The 25,457-nt window shown below is 45.1% G+C and overlaps 1 protein-coding gene and 1 pseudogene across 2 annotated transcripts in view; both read right to left on the bottom strand.

Annotated features, from left to right (window-relative positions):
• The window catches only part of KIAA0513 (KIAA0513 ortholog), a 59,511-nt gene extending 35,636 nt beyond the window's left edge, over positions 1–23,875 (bottom strand). For both annotated transcript variants that reach the window (XM_030886573.2, XM_013005213.3), the window contains exon 1: positions 23,804–23,875. The gene's annotated coding sequence lies outside the window, so the exon portion shown is untranslated. The remainder of the gene's footprint in view (positions 1–23,803) is intronic.
• On the bottom strand, positions 9,245–9,647 carry LOC105978812 (annotated as a pseudogene).
• Positions 23,876–25,457: the final 1,582 nt, after the last annotated feature.

Below are 25,457 nucleotides of genomic sequence, written 5' to 3'. Positions count from 1 at the left end.
CCTGGTGACGGTGTGTGTCAGAGGAGCACTGTGCTCTCAAGGATCGTGGATGCTGGTTTGTCTGAGGCAGGTCACTAGACCTTTCTTCTGCGGTGGCTCTGGGCAGATCAGAACCTCCATCTTTCGGGAAGCAGTCTAGAGCATTAACTGCTCACATCACCCAGGAACTGACTTGGAAGAACCAACTTAGGGAGGCGAGACAACAACCCTCCTGTGTGTGGAGTGCGCAGGCGGCCTTTGCCAACCACATTGGCATTTTATAAGCATGTTTCGAAAAGCCAGAAACCAAAGGTGAGAGTCTGCTTGTTAGCAGGTTATTAACAAGCTTAGGATGTAGCCTTCAGTGTCCTCGTCATGAAGCACAGTGCAGGTTTCTCTCAATGGCAGCTCTCAGAATGGTTACAGCCAAAGACAAATCCTATTTTATGACCTCCAGGAAGGAGGAAATGTCTGAAATAGCCTGGGTCACAGGAGAAAGAGATAAGGGCCATCTACTGGTCACAACTCAGACATGAGAAGAGGGTTAAGCTCCCCAGAGAGGCCAGCGCACCAAGCCAGGCTGCACAGGCCGCTCCTGGCTGCGTGCAGAGCATACCATCTCCTTCTCCTCACCCGGCTCTCTGGGCATGGAGTAGCCCCAGCAGGCTGCAGCACAAAGCCCATTCCACGGTGCTGCCCCAAACCAGAAGGATTCAGGGGTTCAATTAGCTCATGTGGATTAACAAAGAAGGCAAAGAAATGCTAGGATTTATAAAACAACACCGCCTCCAGTCTAAGTCTTTGAAATGCTTTGGCTTTCCTATACTTGTCCTGTGGCCCAGCTTAAGAGTCACCTCACACAGGCACCTGGATGTCCATTTTGTACCTCAACTGGTCACAGGCAATCCTGTGCGAATCCTTGAGCCCTCGAGTTTAAGACTTGGAGGTAGAATCTGATGATGGATGTTTTCTGTTCGTTTTTACCATTATCCTACTGGGTTCGTTCTACCATCACCAAATGTTGAGATTGACCACAAGGCATATCCCTCCCTTGGTGAGCAGCTGTACTTCTTCAATAAAATATGGGCACAACTAATAATTCAGGGACAGCTGAACCCAATTCGGAAGAACAGCTTAGCCTTCTAGTACATTTTAGGGAGATTTGATGAAATGGATGGATATGGCTCCAACACTTACAATAATAGAAAGAGCAGTACTTAAATGATTATTGGATGAGAATTTTAAAACCACTCAAATCCATTGCCATCAAGTCAGTCTGACTCATAGCAACCTTATTGGACGAACACGGTTGCTCTACAGTGCTTTCAAGATTACAAAGCTCCATGGCATCAAGACAAGTCTCATCTTTCTCCCAAGGAGCAGCTGGTGGATTTGAACCTGGAGTTAGCAGGCCTGCACTTAACTCACAGCAACATCAGGGCTCCTTGGGAGCCCAGCTCCTTATCATCACGTCAATCTGACTCATAGAGACCTTATATGGCAGAGTAGAGCTGCCCCTTTAGATTTCTGAGGCTGTAAAGCTTTACAGGAGCAGCTGGTGGGTTCAAACTACTTACCTTACAGTTAACAGCTCGACTTGTGGCCCACTGTGCCACCAGGGCTCCTTGGGTGAGGATAGGCACCATCAAAGGCTTAGGACCTGGTCCTTCTTCTGAGCATAAGATGGCACTTAACAAACGTGGTCTCTCCTAGGGTGTGAGCTCCCATGGACCCAGAGAGGGGCCAAAGCAAAGAGCCATGAGCAGAGACCATCTGTGACTGTGCGAGAGAAAAGACTAGCCCACCCTCCCGGACACAGACACCACCTGGCAGGCCACACGGAGTCCTCTCGCATCCCTCTCTGCTGAGCCAGGAACCCGTTGTCTCTGGCTGGTGGTCAGGACACTCCACAGTCAAACGCCCCCGCAGTTCTCCAACTGCCAGTGCAGCTGGGACACTGCGACCTCACAGAAGCCACCTCGCTGAAGCATTTTGCTGTTGGTTTCTTTGGGACAGAATTTCTGCTTTAACCAGGTGCATTTACACAAACACACGCACATACACATATACACTGCCCCTTTGCTAATGCTTTATTTATTCCACCGCCCCCTACCCCCCACCCCATACCCCTCTGCCTAAGTCCCTTGGACAATCCAAACTCTCAATATAAAGAAAACTGAAAGTAGTGACTGTGCCATGGTGTGATTTGTGATCTTTTGAAGTCCTCCTTTATGCTGTTGAAAGCTGTTTAATAACATATTTGAGTTTATTCAATCAATCCTAGGAAAATAACCCCACACTTGGCTAGCATGTATGTAGCATTATTTATAACATCAAATGCATTCAGTATGTCAATTTAATGTTAGGGATTTGAAGGACTGTTTAGAACATAATCAACAGGGCCAAAGATCACATCACTACTAAAGGCCCTGAGAGAAAGGGACGCCACTTCAGAAGTTCTGCTTTGGCCTTTTCAGATGGTCTGCTTTGATCATGTCGACATGTGAGGGTGGAGAGTCACTGACTGGTATGCAGTCATTGGTATCCACTGTCCATTTATTGTGAAAGGCCTGACAAAGCACGAGTTATTCTTACAATGGATGCTTTGTTTTACCTGAGAGAGGGGAAGACCTCCTTTAAGATAGGACCTTCTTTATTGAGCCCAGATTCTAAAATGTGGAGGTATACCCATGGTTTGCACAAGGTCAGCAGTTCAAACCCACCAGCAGCCCCATAGGAGAAAGATTAGGCTTTCTGCTTTTGTAAAGATTTATAGCCTCAGAAAGCCAAAAAGGCAGTTCTACTCTGCCCTATAGGGTCACTGTGAATCATAATTGACCTGATGGCAGTGGATTTGGTTTGGCTTTATACACAAGGATGACTGTCTGGACACAAACAATTGGCCTTTGACACTAAACTCGTGACCCTCAAACCAATCTTTCTGCCATCTCAATGGCAACTCTCCCAGTGGTGAAAAGGATAGTTTGATTAGAGTCCAGCCACTCACAACAACCCAGAGCCTGAGTGAGGCTGGGAGCTCCCTTCTGATGATTCAAGGCACAGATGAGCAGGCAGTTATGCATTTGATTGCTAACCACAAGGTTGGCAGTTCAAAACCACCAGCCACTCCATGGTAGGAAGACGAGCTTTCTACTCCCACAAGAGAGTTATAGTATCAGAAACTCCCAGCACAGTTCTATCCTGTGGTACCCTGAGGGCTGATGTGAGTCTGAATCAGCTTGATGGCAGTGTTGGTTTGGGTTTGGTTTCAAAAATTCATGGAAACGAGATGGAAAAATCAGGGAACTTCTCCCAGATTTTTTGTAACCCCTCTTGTATAAAGATGGGTAAAAGGAAATCACTGTTGATGCTGGCCATGGTCAGCTGGGTGGGGTGGCTCGTGCTCACTTTCCCTGCTATGACATTACTATTTTGCTCCATTCCATACTGTACCCTTTGTAGGAAAGCCACGATGGCAGCCCACACACATGGAGTAGGAGCCACTCTTCACCTCCTCGAGGCCGAATGTCAATATTAATGATCTGAGATTCTGTATAAGAGATTGGGAAGTCTGATAAAATATATAACTAAACATACACTAATCACACCACTCAGTAATCCCACTCCTAGGCATGCACCCAAGAGAAATAAAAACCTATCTCTATACAAAAATCTGTACACAAATATCTATAGGAACTCTATTCATAATTGCCCCAGCCTGGAAGCAACCCAGAAACCCTTCAATGACTGGACTGATGCACAAAGTGAGTGCTGTGTGCTGGTAACACCTTGGAGGACTCTCAAAGGCACTGGGCTGAATCAAAGAAATCATCCCCAAAGCTGGCATGATTCCATGGATAGGACTCCACCTGTGACTGCTGGAGGAGTGGGATGAGAAAAGGCCTGCATGAGGAGGCCGTGGAGAGGGCCCGGGGAGATGCTTACTTCCTGACGGACTGTTTGAGATGGTCATGGACTGTACTCAAAAAAAGAAAGTCAGCTTCACTGGGTCAAGTTAAAAGTTCCGAACCAGGGTCCCTTGAGAGGATGTGACAACCAGAGTGGACACTTTGATCTCTGCCATCAGCCAACCTCCAAGGATGGCACCTGTCTACAGTGGATGTCCCATTTCTTTAGCTTGCTCACCAACAGCTCCTCCCTTGGAAAAAGAATGATTTCTTGATTACAATCAAAGATCTGATAGACAAAGATGGGTCAAAAATGATGACGAGAGGCTAGATGGGCTGCCATGAGCTTAAACACGTCAATTCTTCCTAGTTAAGGCTGAGGGTCAGATTATGTGGCCAGTGTGGGGAAGAAACTGGGGGCTTACAATCCCAGCATCCCTACTTCTTTGGCTATTTCCCACCATCTGCCTATGTGGAAGAGATTATTGTACACGGAGAAAGCATTCTTGGTTAAGTGAGTTTTTAGGTTTTAAAAACCTAGACAGGGTAAGAAATGGCTGAGAGACTACCCACATGTAAAGGGAACTCCTACGAAACAGATTCAGTGAGAGAGAATCCCACAGAAGGACTCCTATCAGATTCTCAGCAGAAGCTCAACTTGCCAAAGGACACACTGTGTCAATGGCAGCTCCTGACCTGAGAAGTCAGTGTGGCGATATGGACAAAGTGCAGCACCTGACTCACTTACAGGCAGATGAAAAAACTGACTGCCACCTGCCTCCATTGTCCCGTTGATCCCTCCCTAAATGAAGTGGCATTTTCCATGAAAGGCCTTATCACTGCCTGGATCTTCATTGCCCATAAGGAACACATAAGATAGAAAGGACAAAAGTTCAGGCTGGACTTCATGGTCAGGCGGGCCACTGGGAAGAGCTCAGTCTACACTGTTGGAGCCGGGCACTGATCTGAGGAGGGCACACAGGCAGCAGGGCCTGGACATCGAAGCCCCACACACACAGGACTGACTCCATCAATCAAATCAGAGGCACTGTTCACTTAGGATCCCTGGATCATGGGAGTGGAGCCCCATTCTGGGACGCCTCTGCTTAAGTATCCAGTATCAGGACCCACTCTTCCCAAGGGAGAACAGTGCTCATTTTGCTCAGAGACAGAGATGGAACAGGGATAAGGACCAAGTGTGTCCCTTCCTCTCCACCTAGCCTTATCAATTATTTGTTATTATTGTGGTAAAACATGTAGAACAAAACATTCTTCATTCCAACTACTTTCACTGTCCATGACATTAATTACATTCGCCATGTTATGCAGTCAGCATCACTCTTTAAAACCATTCTTAACAGAAAGTCAAGGCACTCTGGTAGTGCAGTGGGTTAAGCATTTGGCTGCTAACCGAAGGGTTGATGGTTAGGACTCAACAGCTGCTCCACGAGAGAGTCTGCTTCCGTGAAGATACTCAGCCTTGGAAACCTTGTGGGACAGGTCTACTCTGTCCTGAAGGGTGGCTATGAACCAGAATCACCTCAGTGACAGTGTGTTTGGTAACAGAAACTGTGTCCACTAAGCTACGACTCCTCCTTTCTCCCATTCCAGCGTTTGGTCACCACCAAACTGTGGCTTCTATGCGTTTGCCTATTCTTTCCCTTCAGTGGGATCAGACATGACATGCCTTTTTGTGTCTAACTCATTTGACTCGGCCTCATCTTCAAGACTCACCCATGTCATAGCATGTCTCAGGACTTCTTCCTCTTTATGGCTGACTCTATCCCATTGTATGGAGGGACCACATTTTGTATTGTCAGTTGGTGGACACTTGGGTTGTTTCCACCTGTTGGCTATTGGGAATATGGCTGGAATGAACTTTGGTTTATACACGTCTGTTTCAGTTCCTGCTTTCCATTCTTTGGATTATATGCCCAGGAGTAGAATTTCTGGGTCATATGGTAATTCTATATTTAACTTTTTTGATTTGCATTTTCCTAATGCCTAATGACTTTAAGCCTCTTTTCATTGCTTAATGGCCATTTGTTTGCCTTTTTTAGTGAAATATCTATCCAAGCCCTTTGTCCATTTTCTGATTGAGTTGTTTATCTTTTGGTTGTTGAGCTATAGGAATTCCTTATATAGTCTGGATATTAAACCCTTACCAAATAAGTGGTTCCCACACATTTTCTCCCATTCTTTTTTTATTCTTTCATTTTCTCCCATTCTGGAGGTTGTTCCGTCTACTCTTTTCTGCCACAGAAATGTCTAGAAAGGCCTATCATTCTTATCAACCACTCACATCACTAGTAACTTACTTAGTGGTAGAAGTTTGTTTTCAGAATTGTTGGTGAAGTCAAGGTCTCACTCTACCACCAAAAAACATAATCAAGTCAAAGCTTTCTCTCCCAGGGGCTGGGGAGGAGGGGGACGCTGGTGTAGGCTGATGGGTAAGGAACCTGGAAGGTCCTAAAGGCTGCGACACTTCTCTTTTCTCCTTTTTTAAAAAGTTAATTTTATCCCCCCCCCCATTTTTATTTATGGAATATAACACATACAAAGAAAAGCATACTATATGTAGTTGCACAGCCAAAATCATGAAAACAATGACAATATCCCATCAACCATATATAAACCACTTATTTGATAAGGGTTTAATATCCAGACTATATAAGGAATTCCTATAGCTCAACAACCAAAAGATAAACAACTCAATCAGAAAATGGACAAAGGGTTTAGATAGATATATATGTATCTTCTTCTTTTCCCACCTACACTCCCTCTTTACCTTCCCTCTCCCCAGCTCTGGCCTCATCATATAATCTTTAAAGTCTGTTCCTTTGGTGTCAAAGCAATTTTTATTTTTTTCCTTCCCTTATAATAATGGTGTCATAAAATACTTATATTTACGAGATTGACTAACTTTGCTGAGCATAGTGGCCCCAAATTTTGTCTATGTCATGAGGTGTTTGGCAGACTCATCCTTGTTTTATTAAGAATGCATAATATGCCATTGTATGTATGTACCAAATTTTGTTTATCCATTCCTCTGTAGGTGGGGTTTTTTATTGTTTCCCTCATTTTGCTGTTATAGAAATTGCAACAATAAACATGGGTGTGCATACATCTGTTTGCATTTTGTTCTTGATTTCTTTACGGTATATACCAAGTATAGATATTGCATATTTACCAAGTAGAGGTAATTGTGTTTGCATTTGTTTTAGGAAGTGCCATGCTGATTTCATAGTGGTTGTACCATTCTGCAATCCTGCCAGCAATGAATGAACATTCCAATCTCTCCACATCCTTTCCAGCATTTATTATTTTGTTTGTTTGTTTTTCATTTTGCTAAGAATGTTGGTATGAGGTGGTATCTTATTGTTTTAATGCAGTGGTTCTCAACCTTCCTAATGCCATGACTCTTTAATACAGTTCCTCATGTTGTGGTGACCCCCCAATCATAAAATTATTTTCTTTGCTACTTCAACACTGTAATTTTGCTACTGTTATGAATCTGGCGATCGCTGTGAAAGGGTGGTTCAACCTCCAAAGGGGTTGTGACCCACAGGTTGAGAATCACTCTTTTAATGTATATTTCTCTTATGGCTAATGAACTCGAGCATTTGGAAAGTATCTTATTTCTGAGTCATCTTCCTGAAGATGGTGGCATGCTCTTGGTGACCCAGGAGACCACATCTTACCTTCCTGGAGGTGTACAGTCCTTGCACATGAACTCCAGGTACCAGTTCACCTTCCCTCCCTCCCTCCCAAATCAGTTTCACTGATACAGTTTCTTTACTATTGATGGGAACAAAGACATCAGATCCAAAGAACTTAAGAAGTGAAGGCAAAGAAAAAACTTGACTTCCAATCAAGGGCTTTTCTCTGGCCCACTGTGGTCTTTAAGAAACAAAACAAAGCAGGGAAAACCTTAGAAAGACACAAAAATCCAGGAAAGATAAAGCATTTCAAACAATAACATGCTCAGCAATTAAATGCCACCTCAACCAACAAAGAGCAAAACACTGTCACTGAAGAACAGACCAGCAACCAACCACATGTCACACAGAGCAGTATGTCATGGTTTACAGCAGCATGACGCAGGGAAGGGCACAATCACATCCTCTTACCTCAGTGTTTCTGCCTGTCACAAACCCCACCCTTCATGGGCCGTGGTGCCAGGACTGGAGATGCAGAAACAAATGGCTCTCAGCCAAGAGGGCAGATCAGTCCACAGTCCCACTCCAGTCATCAACTCCCTTCTGGATTGTTTGATTGAATGTTTCCTGGAATGATCTGTCCCAGTTTCCTTACTGCTCCGCCCTTTATTCAAGGAATGGAATGTGTTCCCAAACTCCTAGCCCACATGCTCAAGCTCTCATAGAAGTGAATTAAATATTGGTTTTGGACTCAAAACTCCCCCCAGTGTTCCTCAAAACAAAGCAGGGAGGAAAGTGCCTTTTAGTGAGTGCTTTGGTCAGACCGTGCCTGCTAGGTGGTTCTGATGACCAGACAGACAGAGACTGAGAATGTGTTGGCTCTGAGGGCAGGGCATGGGCTGCATTACAGAGTGGTCTAAGATGTGAAATAAGCGTTCATTTTAGTAGATATTGTATAGGTTGTTATCCCATCCATTATAGAATATGCACTCATGTTTTTCTAAACTTTTTCTTGCCCTAAAAAGTAATTTTCACATCTTACATTCCTGTAGGGATTTAGCTTTTTTTTTTATTTTACAAGTAATGAACACAATTGGAGAAATACTGTGCAAGGGAAGCAAACACGAGTCAATTCTGTGGCCTCGTGAGATTGTGCCTAGTGCCATGACACTTGGTAGGTACTACGTGACTACAGACTGAAGGCTTGTGACAGCCCTTCATCTAGCAAGTCTCTGGGCACCATTGTCCCCACCACCTGTGCTCCCTTTGTGTCTGTGTCCCATTTTGGTCATATGCACAATATTTCAAACTTCTTCAACATGTGCTTGCACAATTCATAGGCTACATTAAGTGTTACCATCATTTTGATATGAATTGGGAAGTGAACAAGTCATGTGACTCGCTTTTTTGTAGCAAACGCTTTATTGTAGTGGTCTGAAACTCAGCCCATGGGTATCTTCGAGGTCTGCCTGTACTTTCTCCACAGTTTTCCTACAAATCTAACAGAGCTCTTTAAAACCAAGTCTATTAACTTTTTTCTTTTTTTCACAAAGATAGGTCTAATTTTTGTTTCCCAGTCCTTCTACCACTAGCCCTTGTCTCCTCCCACTAACATGCTTCTCCCCAGTCTAACAGTACATGTAGCAGGCAGACAAAGGGATATTTGGGGTTTTTTTTAATGCTTGAATCAAGAAGGATCTAAAAAAGCAGCTTCTGAAAGAACCACTTGTTTTTACCTTTCTTGTACTTCTCCTCAAATTTGAACTTGGCCTTCTTAGAGGCCTTGCATTTAAGAGCAAGGTCCCTAAAGACATCCTTGTTGATAACAGTTTTGTCCAAGGGGATGTCCACGGCGTAACTTGTGGGAATGAGGTAAAATTATAGATATAAACATTCACAAAAGACTTGATTTTTGACCATTTGGCAATTTTCTTCTTGGCCATGGAAGCTGTCACTTTGTGGGGATAGCATTCGATTCCAGCCATCAGAGAATGGCTGTAGGGGTGGTCTGGGTGCTATTATCAATGTTCACCACAATGATGACTTTGCATCCAGAACAGTGTCTAGTCAGAACCAGCACCACCTTTTAGGGTTTCATGAACTTGCCCGTTTCAACAACAAGCTGTCAGGCAGAGAGCAGAAAGGAAGCTATTAACACTTTTAATCTGATATCTCAAACAAGTCACTGCTCCTACCTGTCAGGTGACCCCTGAGAGCTGCTATGACACAGCTCTGTGAGAGGTCAACACCAGTAACTTCCTAAGGCCAACACTGGTGGGAGAAAGCCAATATTATTTAATAATTTTTAAAAACAAAATAATAATTATAGCTAACATTCACTGCATTCTCACTACACCAACAATAGGGAATGTCTGGCCTGTGGGTTGTTAAGGCATGGGAAATCATCAATACCTCACACTTCACCAAAAATAAGCAGTTCTAGCTATCACATGAGGAGTGATTTAATTAAATGTCTAGCCAAATATAGCAGGCTACTTTTTAAGTTGATAATTTTGTATGGTCCACAAATAATATTATAAATATTCAAATGGCCCTTGTCAGAAAAAAAGGTGCCCATCCCTATTATTTACCAAGACAGACCTTCGCACTATGGCAGGTTCGGTTCCAGAGTACCACAATAGAGTGAATGTTGTAAAACAGTGAACAGCAAATTTTTTGTTTGTTTCCCAGTGCATATCAAAGTGATGTTTACACTTACTGTCATCTACTGTGTGTACAATGGCTTTATGAAAATGTTTGAAATATTGCAAAAATTACCAAAATGGGACACAGAGACATGAAGGGAGTACCTGCTTTTGGAAAAATGGCACCACTAAACTTGCTCAACTCAAGGTTGCCACAAATCTTCAAATTAGGGATGGGGGGAACAATAGCTGTTAAGTGCAATAAAAGAAAACACAGCCAAACGAAGTATGTCTTATTAGCAATCTGACTTAATGCTCACAGAAACATACAAGGTCAGCCTGTTATTACTTCCGTTTTATGAATGAAGAAATCTTTTTTTTTTAAACATTTTATTAGGGGCTCATACAACTGTTATCGCAATCCATACACACATCAATTGTGTAAAGCGCATTTGTACATCATTCTCAAAACATTTTCTCTCCACTTAAACCCCCGACATCAGGTCCTCATTTTTCCCCTCCCTCCCCGCTCCCCCCTCCCTCATGAGCCCTTGATAGTTTATAAATTGGTATTTTGTCATATCTTGCCCTGTCCGACGTCTCCCTTCACCCACTTCTCGGCTGTCTGTCCCCCAGGGAGGAGGTCACATATAGTTCCTTATAATCGGCTCCCACTTCCCTACCCATTCTCCCTTTACCCTCCCTGTTTCGCCACCCACACCACTGGTCCTGCAGGGCTCATCCGCCCTGGATTCCCTGTATTTTCAGTTCCTATCTGTACCAGTGTACATCCTCTGGTCTAGCCAGACCTGCAAGGCCAAATTCGAGTCATGGTAGTGGGAGCGGGGTAGAAACATTTAGGAACTAGAGGAAAGTTGTATTTCTCATCGTTGTTACATCGCACCCTGACTGGCTCATCTCCTCCCCGAGACCCCTCTGCAAGGGGATCTCCAGTGGCCTACTAATGGGCTTTGGATCTCCACTCCGTACTCCCCCCATCACGAATGAAGAAATCTTAAGGGTCAGAAAAGATTAAATACTGATGTAAAGCCCTAGAGTTACAGTGGAAGAATCTCGATAAAAGCAGTTTGACTCTACTACCTGCTGTGATGAACACAGGTAATTGTTTGCTAATATGGAAGTATGAATAAGGCCACCCCAGACAGCTGTGTTAAACAGTTGGAGTACATACTTGTACAGAGTCCTGGGGGTGTAGTGTTACCTGTTGGGTTGTGATCCACAAGATTGGCAATTCAAAACTATCAGGTGCTTCTGGGGGAAAAGACAGAGCTTTCTTCTCCCATACAGTTACAGTTTTGGAAACTCACAGGGAGAGTTCTACCCTCTCCTAGAGGGTCACTATGAGTCAGCATCAACTCGATGGCACTGAGATATACTAGTACACAAGTAAGAGTCTTGGAAGATATACTATATCTCAAGCAATTTTCATTGTTTCATATCTATAAGTAGATCATCAGGTCTTTCTTTCTGGTCTTTGTTTGGAAGCTCCATTGAAGCCTGCCTGGCATTTGAAATACTGTTGGGGTTGCTTCTAATGTCATAGCAACACATGTCATCCCACCACTGGATGACACACTGACAAACAGGTTTACTAGTTTATTGTTGCTAGATGCTATCAACTCACTCTGACTCGCAGCAAGCCTGTGCGCAACAGAACAAAACACTGCCAGGTCCTATGCCATCCTCATGATAATTGCTGTGTGTGAGCTCATTGTTACTGCCACTGTGTCAATCCCTCTCACTGAGGATCTTCCTTTTCACTGACCCTGTACTTCACCAAGCACGATGTGCTTTTCCAGGGACTGGTCCATCTTGATAACATGTCTAAAGTACATGAGATGAAATCTCACCATACTTGATTCTTAAGAAGCATTCTGGCTGTACTTCTTCTAACATAAATTTGTTTGTTCACTGGTACACTTAATACTCTTTACCTACACCAAAATTCAAAGACATAAATTCATTTTCAGTCATGAAAGAATAAAGTGGAGGCCTACAAGGTAGTGGGGGGCGGAGCACAACAGCTAGGCACTGAAAATTCCATACTTGGTTTTACTTAAATAAAAACCCCAAGATTTTAGGGTTAGATAAGACATTAAATTTCTGGAGGCGATGAACAGAGCTTTGGCTAACAGGTAATAAAGGGACCAAGAGAGGGACTAGCAGGTGAAATGATTGTAGTTAGGTGCCATTGAGTCGGTTACAACACGTAGCGACCCTATGCACAACAGAACCTAACACTGTCAGTTCTGCAGCTGTAGGAACCGAGACCCAGCACAGGGAAGTGGGGAACTGTCAGGGAGAAGTCAGGTGAGCAAAGTCAAATGGAGTTTGCACAACACTGTGTCTGCCCTGATGTTACCAGCTGGGTAAAACAGAGCAGCAGGAGCATGCAGGCCACTCTGCTACTGGAGTTGTCTGTCATCTCCCTGCTCAGTGCCACATCCTGGAGGTTCACCATGACAAGCGAACAACCCAGCCACTGCTGCGGAGACACTTCTTCCTTCTGGGAGGATGACAACCCCGAAGAAGGTATCTCAGGTCTCTCATCGGCAGATTCCCTTCTGGGGGTAAAGCAGTAACAAGCAAAAAAGTGGCAGTCTGAATCTACCCCTAGAGGTACATTGGAAGAAAGACCTGACCATTTATTTCTGCAAAAGCAACCACCCTATGAAATAGTTCTAACATAAATAAGGACTCACCATGAGTCAGGGTCTTTTCAATGCCATATATTTTCAACTGCCTCCTATGTATGCAAAAGTTGGACATTGAATAAGGAAAACCAAATTAGTATCAGTGAGTTTGAACTATAGTGCTGGTAAAGAATACTGAAATTACCATGGACTGTCAAGTGAATAATCAAGTCTATTCTGGAAGAAGCACTGCCAAAATACTCCTTAGAGACAAGGATGGGGAGACTTCATCTCATGTACTTTGGACATGTTGTCAGGAGAGACTGTCTCTGGAGAAGGACATCATACTTGTTAAAGTGGAGGAGCAGCAAAAAAGAGGGCGGCCCTTGACGAGATGGACTGACACAATGGCTGCAACAATGAGCTCAAACATAAGAACAATTGTGAGGCTGGCACAGATCCAGGCACTGTTTTGTTCTGTGGAACTTAGCTTACTAGGAACTGGAACCATCTCAATGGCTCCTAACAACAACAACAACATGAATCAGGGTCTACTTGTCGGCAACCGGTTTGGCTTTGGTTTGCTTACCAGGAATTGTGGTAAGTGTGGGGATGCAAAGATAAATGGATATAGTCCCTCATTTCCCAAACACAATCTATGGGGAGACAAGCATCGGTTGGTTATCACAGCAAGATGACATGTGCTGTAATTTCAGGGTTCAGGTATTCTGGAATCACACGATTCTGATCGCCAAACAGCAGAGGAGAGAGGTTCCAGGCAGAGAAAACAGCTGGCACAAAGCTGCCAGAGTAAGGTGGTCTGATAGCCCCACATACAGCTGATTCAGACTTACACAGACATTGACAGAGAAATGTCAAGGGACGAAAGTGCTGCCAATTCTAGCATCACTTTAGTTTCTATTTGGAAGCATTGCCTCAAAACCCTACAATTGAAACATACACAATCAATCTCTCTCCTGACCACAATAATATGGGTGCTGTATCCCCTTCTGTTTTTTTGGCTTTAACACATGGCAGGGATCACAATACATGTTATTCTACACGCTAATCCTGCTTTGTAGTGTAAAGAAGCGATTGTTGAAAACCTAGCTGGGGTGGAGCTGGCAGCTATTTGCTTGCACAAAAGTGGAGAGAAACAGGGTTCTGCTGCCATTTTGCTGTGGAGGCATCTAAATGGTTCTAAAGGGGTTGCTTGAGTGTATTGATCCACAGTCTCCAGGCAGAGGCTTCTCTCATGCCTCCGCTGCAGAACTGCGATTCACGGTTTAAAAATGGAACTGATTGCCATTCCTTTCAGAGATGCTTTGGCTGGAGGCAGCCCGTTTGGTTTGTCCATTTCGGAAAAGAAAAGGAAAGTGTAGGAGGACGAGGTTTAAACTAGGGGAGAGAAAAGACAAGATGAGAATGAAGAGAGGGCTGCCCAGGACAAATTACCTTGCTGACGTTATCAGAGACGAGTCTGAGCAGATGCCCAGCTGGCTGGCCATAGAGCAAGGCTCTCAGCGGCAGCACTGCCATGCTTGGGGCTGACCTGAGACTGTAGGATGTTCAGCAGCAGCTCGGCCTCTACTCATCAGATGCCAGAAGCACCCTACTGCTGTGTGACAACCCTAATTGTCTCTGATGCTGCCAACTGTCCCCTGGGGGGCACAATGACCCCCAGCTCAAAATCCTTGATCTAACTGCAACTACTACAAAAGAACCACAGAGCCCCCAATAAAATGATCTTAAAAACAACAACAACACACAATCATGTGAATTTATTCCTATTGAAAAATCTTTACCTCTTTAATGTCATTGTAACCTAAAAAATAAGATAAAAAGTGGAATTATCGTCATGGATGCTTCAACGAGTCCTGATGTCAATCACTTAGTAGATTTGGTCATGGGAAACCTTGTACATTAAAACTCCCTGATGAAAATCAGCCCTAACCGGCAATATCAAACAGCAGGATGGTGAGTGGAGACCTGAGTACAGCATTGGTTCATTCCTTTGTTCAATCAATCTAAGTGTGCCAGGCATTGTCTAGGGCAGCGGTTCTCAACCTGTGGGTCGCGATCCCATTGGGGGTCGAACAACCTTTTCACAGGGGTCGTCTGATTAATAACAAATTAGTAGCAAAATTACAGATATAAAGTAGCAACCAAAACAATTTTATCATTGGGGGGTCACCACAACATGAGGAACTGTATTAAAGGGTGGCAGCATTAGGAAGGTTGAGAACCTCTGGTGTAGGGGAAGGAGACCAACAAAAGCATAGCCCTCTGGGAGCTTATGTTCTAGTCGGAGAACAAAGAGGTAAACAAACAAATAATCACAGCCTATCACAAGTTCGATGACTAAAACGAAACTACGTTCTGGGTTAGAGCTGGCCTATATAATACAATGTGGTAGCTGCTTGACAACTGTAGCTACTGAGACTTGATGGGATTGAGCTGTCCTGTAAGTGTGAAATACACACTAGACTGACCTGATTTTATACCATGATAAAACTATAAAATGACATTTTGATACATTGTTGTTGTTACGTGCTGTCCAGCTGGTTCAGACTCATAGCTATCCTACGTACAACAGAAGGAAACACTGCCCAGTCCTGCACCACCCTCACAATTGTTCTTAGGTTGCGGCCCATTGTTGCAGCCACTGTCCATCTTGTCTAGGGCCTTCCTCTTTTTTGCTGCCCTCTACTTTACCAAGTATGATGCCCTTCTCCAGGGTCTGGTCTCTCCTGATAACATGTCCAAGGATGTGGGACCAAGTCTCACCATTCTTCCTTCTAAGGAGCATTGCGTTGTTCCAAGAGAGATCTGTTTGTTCTTTTGGCAGACCATGGTTCTTTCCATATCCTTCTTTGATAAAATGAATAAAATAAAATCTACTACAAAAAGTAATTTGTCTCTTTCTTTGCTTGCTTAATGTGGCCAACAAAAAATTTGAAGTTGCATCTGCATTCTATTGGACAGCACTGAGGAACAAAGACTAGGAGGCAGAGAGTTCTATCAGCCTGAGAAAGTGGGAAAGTCACCTGGAAGCGGTATCTCAAGTCTCAACCAGTCCCAGACTTGGAGGATGAGAGTTCCTCCCTGAGACCCTTGGGTGGCAAGGATGCTGTGCTGAGTGGGGTACACAAAGGGGAGCTAAGGAGAGGCTGAGACTGGAAGGCTCCCTGGACAAGCCACATGGGCAGGGCTTATTATAGATCAGTTAAGGGGCTGGGATGCCAATGTAAGAGTCATGGGAGATTTCTGAAGAGGCTGAACCAGGGGAAATATGTGATCTGATTATGAAAAGACTCTGCATCCTGGCTGCTGTGGAGAATGAATAAGCACACAAACAAGAATAGAGCAGAGCCCCAGGAGAGGCACGGACCTTGTGGGACAACCCCAGCTCTTTGTTCCGGGTCGCCGCACAAGTGTACCTCGGGAGCAGATAGAAGATGAAGCCAGCATTGCTATTTCATTCCCCTAGGGTAGCCAAATGTTGTTAATTCTACCTACATTAACATTTTGATTACACACCCTACCTTCCTCTCCTACAAAAGCAGATAAAAGAGGTGTTTTTTTAATTATCCAAATTGAGCCTTGGGATTCTGAGAGTGATCTTGCTACATAATGAAGTTCCCAATAATTTATTTCCTCATGAAGGAGAGAGTATTAGACTAGTTTTACCCTCTTAATGAGTTTCCTATTGGCTTTGTAGCACAACATTTCAAATTATGTTTAAAATATTGGGAGGGGGTCTGAGTTTTGACACTGATTTGATATCATTTGGTTCTTTCAGTTCATTCTTGACATTTACTATTAACTCAAGGTTTGGGTCCCTTCTACTCACAAGCCTTCTGCTCACTCCTTTTTACTGGCCTCATTCTGCATCTTTGCACATTGCATTTTAATGTTTTACTTTGTCTTCTCAATCACCTTTTGAAATATTCTGTTCATCTTTTCTTCCATTCACTTTAGCTATTCTATATTCAAAAGCAAGTTTCAGAATGTCTTCTGGCTCAATTTTGTCCTTTCCCCCCTTGTCTTCATAGTGACCAATCTTTCTTCGTGCATGATATCCTAGATCTCATCCCATAACTCATTTGGTCTTCAGTCATTTGTGTTCGATGCATCAAATCTATTATTGAGCAACTTTATAAATTGAGGTGGGATATATTCAAGGTCACGCTTTGGTTCTCATACACTTGCTTCTCATCAGTCAGAACAAGGTCATGGACCAACTGGAACAGGCAATCGCTTTCTCATAAGCAAGTTCAAGTGGAAGCTCCGGAGACCCTTCTTGCTTGTTTCCAACTTTTACATTCCAGTGACAAATAATGATCAATGTATTTTCATTTCATGTTTGATCAATTTTAGACTGCAGAAGTTGGTGAGAATCTTCCATTGCTTCATCTTTGGCATTAGTGGTTGCTGTGTACATATGAATAATAACCATATTAACTGGTCTTCCTTTTATGCATATAGATATTATCCTATCACTGACAATATCATACTTCAGGATAAATCTTAAAATGTTCTTTTTGACACTGAGTGCAATATACAATGAAATGTGCAAAGACCTTTAGTTATGAAAGGAAAAGAACAGAAGAACATGCTCAGCATTCCTCAAACTGAAAGAACTGAAGGGGAAAAAAACCCCAAGCCTCAAATTACAATATTGAAGAACTCTGTGGGCAAAATATTGAATGACACAGGAAATATAAAAAGAAGACGTAAACCCCCACCTAATTTACAGTTAAAAATTGAAAGAAAAAAAAGAGGATGAAAGCATGCACAGTCATTATGTCTCAAAAAGAATTGGTAGACATTCAACCATTTAAGGAGATAGCATATGACCACGAACTAATGCTATCAAAGGAAGAAGTGAGCTAAACTGGACACATTAGCGAAAAACAAGGGTCCAGGTTTGATGAAATACTAAATGAGATGTTGAAATAAATGAATGCAACACGGAAGTGCTCACTAGATTATGGCATGAAATTTGGAAATCTGGCCAATTGACTTGAAAAGATCCAAATTTGTGCCCATTCCAGACAAATGTGACCCAAAATGCAAATCATTAAACATAATGTAGAAATTATTAAACAACATGACTAATATCACATGTGTGGTAATTACATAATCTGTTGTTAATTTGAGACTGAAGAGTGAAGGGGTGGAGTTTAGCCTGTCGATCAGGTCACAGCTTGATGACCTCATTTGGAGGCGCCAAGGAGATAAATAGCTCACTGGAGGTGGGACACACATTCACTCCCTGCAAGACATTCCTGTTGAGAAGACACATGGAATTATGCTAGAGCTGTGGAGCTGAAGGAGTCATGTGGAGAATCCTGCCAGTGCTGAGATGCGTCCACTGCCACTGGATCCACAAGACTTTCCACCTGCTGGCCTGTGATCTTCCTGCATTCGGCATTATTGTCTGTGTTCCATGAGTCTGATGAGGAATTTATGGACTAGTACCTACTTACTGGGACTTATGGATGATAGAGTAATACTGGACTTATAGACTTGATCTGGACTGTGCTGGGATGTTTTCTTAATATTCAATTACTCTTGTATGTAAAGCTCTTTCTTATACACATGCATGTCTATGAATTTGTTTCTCTAGTCTTCTCAGACTAACACATCATGTAAGTAAAATTTTGCTTAAGATAATTAAAAAACATCTGTGGCAGTACATACAGAAAATTCTCAGAAATTCACTCATATCCAGAAGAAACTGGAGTGAGAGATAAATTATTGCTGGTGTCAGATAGTGGTTGAAGTCAGAAAACACTAGAAATATGTTTATCTGTGTTTTGTTTACTATGTAAAGGTCTTGTATTCTGTGGATCATATCCTATTATGGACAAGTGAGAATTTCAGAACAGTTCATTGGTCTCATATGGAGCCTGTATATAGACCAAGAGGTAGGAGTTTAAATAGAACAAGGGAATACCGTGTGGTTTAAAATCAGGAAAGGTGTATGTCAGGGTCGCATCCTTTCACCATACTTGTTCAATCTGCATACTAACCAAATAATCCAAGAAACTAAACTACATGAAAAATAACATGTATGGATTGTGATAAGAGTTGTATGAGCCCCTAATAAAACGATTTAAAAAAAAAAAGAAAGAAAAAGAACATGTTATCAAGATTGGAGGAAGACTTAGGTAACAACATGCAATTTACAAATAACACAACCTTGCTTGCTGGAAGTGAAGAGGACTTGAAGCACTTACTGATGAAGATCAAAGACTACAGCCTTCGATATGGACTACATTTCAATAAAAAGAAAACAAATATCGTCACACCGCGATTAAAAGGCAACATCATGAACAATATAGGGCTACCATATACTGGTTACAGCATCTAACAATAACAACAGTAGAGCATTTTGCATCTTAGTTTCCCAGCTTCCCCCATGTCCCCTAGCTTAAGGACGTCAGCCTAACAGCAGACAGCTAAGCTTGTTTACACTGGCATTTTCTTTTCTTTTTTTCACTCTGGCACTTTCCATCGGCCATTTACTGAACTGTTTTGAAATCATATTTCTCTCTAGCTCATTGGTCATTTTTTGCCATGGTTGAGTCATCGTGTCATGTGAAGGCCAGGAACAATCTCAGCCCACAACTGGTTTAGGGAAAACCATCACTAAAGAACAAGGTCGATACCAGGGACATATTTTCTGAACACATTCAGTAATTAAGAGGGGAGAAAACTTCCTCTCTCTATCATTTCTGTCAGCACTTGTTAGAAATTATTCCTATGAAGGTAAATCTTGGTCATTCATTTCAAAATTTTACAGGTAGGAGAACAGGCTCTGGACGAACCCACATAATTCCAGAGCATGTAAGCAGGTTTATTTTGGTAAGGTTCTTCCTCCATTATGCAACATAGATCTTCACACATATATGCTATCTTTGAAAACTTCTCCTTTTGAGAGCTGTAATCATACTATGTAATGTAAGGGCCACACAAAAAAAAGCTCTAAACTGGGTACCTAAAATGGGGAGCAACAGAGGGGACAGGAGAGACTTGGAGATCCAAGGCTAAGTGGCACCCTGGAGTGGATTCTGGAACAGTAAGAAGACATTAGTGCACAGTTGGTAAGTGTGTAGCTCACCGCACAAGGATTCCCAGCCAAGTGACCACTTTCTTGGCCCAACCAAGGGCCAAAGGCAGCACATCAACAAAATGGCAGATGAGGTCAAAGACAGTCTGTGGCACTGGTCTCTTTTCTCTGCATTGAACAAGAACCAAACATTGGCAATAAAAAGGGATGGGATACACAACATGAATGAACCTTGGAAGCATTATGCTGAGTGAAAGTAGCTAGTCAAAAGGGACATACATTGTAAAGTGTTCCCGATCAAGGCACATCCAGTGAAAAAACCCTAAGGCAGAATGAGGGGGATGTGCTCAAGGAGCAAAAAGCAGCTGGACCTTCATGAGTGAGATCGGGAGTCAAAGAAGGCCAGTACTTGTATAGCTGCCATGGTAGTTCATGGTAAGGACTCAGAATTTGATTCCAAGAGCACAGAGAGGCCACTGAAGGGTTTCAAGCAGGGCAGAGGCATGATTTGACGCTGTTGATCTCATGTTCAAGATGAATTCTTAAAACTGAAGTCTCTCTGACATCTTGTCCTTTGTTTTTGGGGATATGGAGCCTCTAGAGAACAAGTTCAATACATGGTAGTCTAGAACACTCTAAAATCATGGCTCCCAAGGTCCTCCAGGCTCACCAGCTTAGTCCTCTACCATTCTAGCAGTTTCCAGTGCACACGCTTGCGTGTTTCTTTTCCCATGTCCCTCATCAAATGTGATATTCAAAAGAGAACACAATGTTCTAAGCATGGAATAAACTGAAATGATGACCTTTCTCACACCAGACTCGTCCTTCTATTGATGTGTCTCAAGATTGCCTTGGCTTTTAATTCTGTTTTATGTCATTGACTGACTGAAGCATCTTTCAGACAACCTCCCTGGTGTTTTTGATTAATGCCCAGATTTAGAGAACAGAATTTAAGCTTGTTCTTCCTTAATGAGAACAGTTGTGCCCTGTTTGTTTTATAAGGTCATCATAACCTAAACAGTGCCCCCATTTATTTTTTTAAATGGTGAAAATGAGCAAGAGTATTATACTGGGTCGGCTACAGTTTCACAAGCAGTGAATTTCTCTTCCGGGTGGAGGATAAGGAAAATTGTTATAGCAAGTTTCCCTAAAATTGCCTTGTACCTGCTCCCTTGCATCACACGTCTGAGGACACCCAGACTATTTGGAAATGCTCAGCTCTTAAGCAAAAGACACTCCTTGTGATTGCACTTCCTGCTAGATTTCTCAAAGACTTATAAACAAATCTGAGGAGAGGCAGATTCTCAAGCTAGGGGAAGAGAGAAGTGGTGGTGAAGCTCAGTTTCAACTGCACCAGCGAGCTAGGCTGACTTAAGTGAGCCGACCATGGGGAAGATAAAGACCCTCGGCCAGATGAAGCCGGAGAAGACCTGGTATATCATCAGGCCAGACCTTCTCCATATCCCATTCCTCAGAGGTGATGCTGCTGCTTATGGCCTCAGACCAGTAGGCTCAAGGCTTCCCTTTGCTCCCTGGTAACTCAGTGACCTTGGGCAACTCACTGAGCCTCGGTTTCCTCATCTGCAACACAGGATTCTGATTAACTTTATCACAAAAAAAACTCCATCGAATTGATGCTGACTCATAGCAACTCTGGGACAAGGTAAAACTCTTACTGTGAGTTTCTGAGTCTTTAACTGTTTAAGTGGTAGAAAGCCCTTTCTCCCAAGGATCGGCTGGTGGTTTTGAACTGCCTAACTGCAGATCACAGCCCAATGCATAACCACTATGCCAACAGGGCTCCAGTTAAGTTGCTGGTAAAGATTAAGACCTTGTGTGTAGAGCACTTAATTAAGGTAGTTTTAGAAAGTACATTCTAAATTAAAACTACTTTAGATGCACCCACATAAAATGAAGAGTTATTATTGGCAAGAAGATTTTTCTCTTCTCCCTCAGATCACTTGCCTGCTGACTTGACTTTTCAGGACTTACAATCTCTCCTGGTTGTGTCGGCTGTTTCTTTCCAGGTGATTACTTTCTTTTAGGAGGCAGTGAGAGAGACCGGACAGTAACTCTTTATGGGAGTAGAAAGTCCTTTCTCCCGTGGAGTGGCAGGTGAGTCCCCCACCCCCACCCCCTCTATACCTTCCCTAGGAGTAGTCCAGAAAAGGAGGCCCTCAAAGCCAGTAGGGTTCCCATAAGAAGATTGACTTTGGAAGAACTAAACTCATTGCCCTTGAGAGAGAACCACATCTAGTGTGTGAATGTATTCCACTTTCTGGAATTATGTAGCAAACGCTTTAAGGTCCGTCCCTGAGTGTCTTTCTGTTGCCTTTAGTTGTTATATTTGCAAATACAACTACTCAGGAGATGGACATCATGCTTGGTAAAACAGAGGTCAGAGAACAGGAGGAAGACCTTCAAGGAGATGGATTGACACGGTGGCTGCAACAATGGCTCAAACATTAGCAATTGTGAGGAGCGCAGAGAACTAGGGCAGTGTTTCCTTCTGCTGCACACGGGTTTGCTGTGAGTCAGAGCTGACTCGCCAGGAGCTAACAAACAGCAGCAGCGACAATCTTCACATTGACACATACCATGAAAAGGACAAACGCTGCATACATCCCAGAACCGGGAGAAGGTGGAAGAGTCTGGTACCCTCCTGGAGGGCGTGTGCGCACGCGTGACTTTTGAGCGTCGTGGTTTCTTTCAGGCAGAAGAGAGCCTCGCAAAACAAACAACCCGTGCAACCCACTGACCATCAAATCAATTCTTGACTCATGGCGACCCTATAGGGCAGGGTAGAACTGCCCTGTGGGTTTCCGGACAGTAACTCTTTATGGGAGTAGAAAGTCCTTTCTCCCGTGGAGTGGTTGGTGGTTTCGAACTGCTGACCTGTGGATCTCAGCCCAGGGCATAACCACTGTGCCACCATGGCTAGGGGGTGAGCCTGCACCCAGCCCCCAGGCCTGCCAGGGAACAGTCCTGTTTCTGACGGATGAGTGAGCAGGAGGGAAGGGCCGCTGAGTGGTCAGCCCCCGCCGTGCACCATGACAACACACTTCCAGCAGGCAGGAGAGCTGGTGCCGAACTCGACTGAACGCCGTCGAGCGGCCGCTGGCCCCGGTCCCTGGGTCACCACACTGGCCCTCAGTGGCTGCACACCTGGGCCACGCGGGCTGCAGGCGGCGCCCCGCAAGGCCCTTCCCCTCCTCCTCTCCCGGGCGGCAGTCAGGGGACCAGGGCTGCCCCCCAAAGACCCTGCCGCAGACCCGCCGCCGGCTGGGGCGCGGTGGGGGTGGGGGGGTGGGGACAGGACCGCCTCCAGCGCCGTCTGCAGTCCCCCAGGACCGCGTTGCTTCCCATGTCCCCCCAAGCGAGCCCCGCCGCTCCGCTCCTGGAGAACCCCGTCCTGTCTGCGATGGTGCCCCGCTGGGGACCCCCCCAAGGTGCTGGGGACCCGTGCGTCGTCTCCTCGGCACGCCGTCCTGTCGGTCACTGTGCCCCTCCAACAGCAGACGCCGAGGCCCTTGGACCCCCATTCACCGTCTCCTGGACACCCCGTCCGGTGAGTCGTGACTCGCCCCTCAGGGACCCCAAGGCATCGCACGCCGTCTCGTCAGCACCCTGTCCTGTCAGTCATGCTGCCCCCTGGGCACCCCAAGGCCCCGCGGGCCCCGCACGCCGTCTCCTCAGCACCCCGCCTTGTCAGCGGCCGCGTCCCAGCTGTCCCGCTTAGAGAGCCCCGCGGCCCCCGGGGTGCCGAACCGCCGTCTCCTCAGCACCCCGTTCCGACCCCGTCGCTCCTGGCCACCACCCCGCGGACGCGTCCCCCCTCAGCCACGAGGGAGAGCCCGGAGGCGCCCCGCGCCCCACTCACCGCGGCAGCGGGGCGCGCGGACCAGCAGCCGCTGACTGGAGTCGGCTGACAGGCGCGGGATCCGCAGCTGAGAGACTGCGCCGGCCGCAGGCAGCCGGAGCTTTCCGAGCGCGCGTCCGGGGGCGGGAGCGCGCGTGGGCTGTCACTCAACCGGAGGGCCCGCCCCGCCAGTCTGCGCAGGCGTCGAGAGCGGACATGGCCCCGCCCCGCCGCGAGCGGAATCCCGAGAACCGCGGAGGTCACGTGAGGGGGCGGGCCTAACCTCCTCCCTCGGCGTCGCTCCCATTACCACGCCCACAGACGGCTCCTCCCTTCAGCCAGGACCTGCTACTCCAGAGGCCTGGGTAACCTCGGCTGGACCGGAAACGGGCGCGGTTCGGAAACCGGCTTCAGAAGGGACTTGTGAATTGCTGCTGTAGGAGGTGCGGGCTGTCGTTTCCTGGATTCTCTCAAAACGAGGCTGTAATCCCGGGTCCAGGATAGCCTGAGGGGCCAGGCCTCTCGGCGGACCAATCTGTGAATCGGAAGCGGAAGATGCAGTTCTGCGTTACTGCTTCCCTTCCCTGGGTCCCCCCAGCTTTAACACAAGATGCCACTCCCTGCCCCCCGTGCCTCGGTTCTGGTGAAGTCAGAACTTTAACGCTGGAAGAGCAGGAGGTCCGATTTTGAAAGGGACGGTCTTCAACATTGATCCTACCTCAACTCCAACTCCGAGGTCATTTCGTCTCTTCTCTATTTCAATTAGAAAAGGTAAAAGATAGGCAAGAGTTTGTGGTTCTCAAGAAAGGAGAGGAGCCCTGGTGGCCCTGTCAGGTAAGCGTTGGACTGCTGACCTCAAGATGGGCTGTTCAAACCGCCTGTCACTCAGCAGAAGAAAGATGTTTTCTGCTCTGGTCCACGTTAGAGCCTCAGAAACCATCACAGCTTGATGGCAGTAGGTTTGGGATTTTGTTGTTTTGAAAGAAAGGAAATATATTTGGCCCTCCTTGATATCCTCCAGAATGACCAACCTCAGATCACAAATACTGGAGGTGGGTTAAGGGGAACCAACTCCAGAAAGTTCCAAAGAGCAAAACTTGACTCCCATGCCACAATCACTATGCTGCATCCAGGCGGGTGGAGTGATGCGGAGCCTAGCCTGCTGTAGCCTCTCCAGCGCCCCCTGTGTGAGCCTTGTTCATTCTTTTAAAAAGCAATTGTGGTCAAACTAACCCCTCAAAGGCTAACAGGGAGCATAAGATGCTATTTACATAGCATGCACGTGGTAGGGAACTCTGGTGGCATAGCGGGTTAGCACGGTCTGCCTGGAGTTTGAAACTACCAGAGTGAGTGAGTGGGGTATTATAAGTCAGCTACCCAAACCCATTGCTACTGAGTCTCATCTGACTCATGCATGCACTGGAGACCCTATAGAACAGGGTAGAACTGCCCCTGGGGGTTCTGGAACTATAGTTCTTTACAGGAGTAGAAAGCCTCATTTTTCTCCCTTAGAGCGACTGGTGAATTTAAACTGTTGACCTTGCGATTAGTAGCCCAACACATAGCTCACTAAACCACCCAGGGCTCCATTCTGCCACATAGCAACCTTATAATCTACAGATGATATATATGGGGATGGGGAGGTGCATAATTATATGCAAATACAGCACCATTT

Source organism: Echinops telfairi, unplaced genomic scaffold, assembly GCF_000313985.2.
Source record: "Echinops telfairi isolate 266 unplaced genomic scaffold, ASM31398v2 ScPeMD7_2291;HRSCAF=2852, whole genome shotgun sequence".
NCBI lineage: Eukaryota > Metazoa > Chordata > Mammalia > Afrosoricida > Tenrecidae > Echinops > Echinops telfairi.
Note: the sequence above shows the minus strand (reverse complement) of the source record. Positions and strands in the feature narration are given on the sequence as shown.